This window comes from Mus pahari, chromosome 5, assembly GCF_900095145.1.
Source record: "Mus pahari chromosome 5, PAHARI_EIJ_v1.1, whole genome shotgun sequence".
Lineage (NCBI taxonomy): Eukaryota > Metazoa > Chordata > Mammalia > Rodentia > Muridae > Mus > Mus pahari.
This window is the reverse complement of record NC_034594.1, coordinates 119,983,116-119,984,942: the sequence shown is the minus strand read 5'-3', so window position 1 is coordinate 119,984,942 and position 1,827 is coordinate 119,983,116.

Sequence of the window (1,827 nt, the reverse complement as noted above, 5' to 3'; positions counted from 1 at the left end):
TGGGTAGGGGAACAGAGGTGGGGGGAGGGGTATGGGAAACTTTCGGGATAGCATTTGAAATGTAAATAAAGAAAATAATAATAATAAAAAAAGAGTATATATGATTGCATTAATTTATTTCAAATATAGTAGCTAGCATACATCTTTATTCATGTTCAAAGTATTATCCATATAGCAGATAAATATAGTAAGATGTGAGACATAGAATGAGAGAAGGGACAAAGAGAAAGACAGAACTGTGTTCAGTTCACTGAAGACGAGTTTACCAGACACTTTTACATTATACAATCAAAAAAACTAACTGAACCTTTACCTAATTAGGATTCATCATTAATTATAGTGTCTTATGAACTCTGAAGGCCTTTTACCTCTTTAACGAAAATAAGGAGAAGCTGAACTGCTTGATTGCTAATTCTCTTGGTATCTTCTTAATGCTTCTGCTTTCTTTCCTTGAGAAATAGATACCTTGTAGGATGATGGAAATTAGTCCTTGAAAATTAATATATAGTTTTGGTTCTGTAGAAAAACTACAAATTTATAGAGAAAAATAATTTTTAAAGACTATATAAAATTCATTCCATATTTATGTGAAAAAGAATATCTAAAAGGCTATTTGACAAATATTTATTGATCATTTATTCAATATTTCCTATTAATAACATCCTGTAGAAAAAGCAGAATTTTTAGTGTTACAAGGACATAAAAATAATTTATAGTGTTTTAGCTCCAGTTGCAGAATAAGATAAGTAAATGGATAAATATGAATAATTTTTCCTCCACTCTGTATTTCATCTATTTCTTAAATAATCTGTTTTTAAGAGAGAAGAAATAAACCAAACAAATATTTATGTCAGTTGTAGGTCAAGGGCTTCCTAGGAGGGAAAAAAGCTAAATGAGACAATTAAAGGGAGAGTCACTAAGTAGACAACCAATACGAACAAAACCATTCCATCAACAATTAGAAAAATAATAACCCTAGAATCAAATATTACTGCTTCTATAAGTATTTGAATTTCTTTGCCCATAATTTTAAACCATAGCTTGAAATTTCTTAGACCGTAATACGAAATAGTTGAAGTAGAATAGAAGCCTTTTTCCACGTATGGTGAATGCTATAAATAAGAACTCAAGATAAAGTTTTCTTTGTTTGTTTTCATAGAGTTCAGATAAGGTACTACAGTGGCTTTATTTAATGTTCTAATTCACATGTCTTCAGTGATCCAGAAAGGTATCCTCTCATGGCTAAGCACTGCACTAAGTCTTTAAACATTTTGAGCTTGATTTGGCAAATGTAGGTAAATCTTCTAGGAGATTTGATAGAAACTCAAAGTCCACTAGTCAAATTATTTACAGGACCACTCTAGTATGCATGCTGTGATCCAGCTGTGGTTCAGAGTCCTCTTTTCTCTTCCCTCAGGGTGTTCAAGTATGCTGCCCCCACACTAGAAGGATGAGGCAAAGTTAGGAACAGGTGGCATCCAGGTTAGAGACTTGTGAGTATGAGTGTATGCATGCATGTGTGTGGCAGGGGGTAGGGGTGGGTGTGGGCGGGTCCTAAGGATTTTAATGTTATAGTTCTTTTTTTAGATGATACTCAATGAAACAGCTTTTTAAAACAAAGTTCAGTGATGCAGCTGGTACATTACACTTGATTTATTCAGGGTGACCAATGGATATAATGAATGGAGAGTGGGATGGGGATTTCAGAGTGAATGTAAAAACAATGGCTGGAGCTTAACATTCAGTAAATGGCTCATTTGTATGGAAAGGCATTTCAGGAATTCCAAGTCCTCTTGGGTGGGTTTTTTTTTTTTTTTTTTTTTTTTT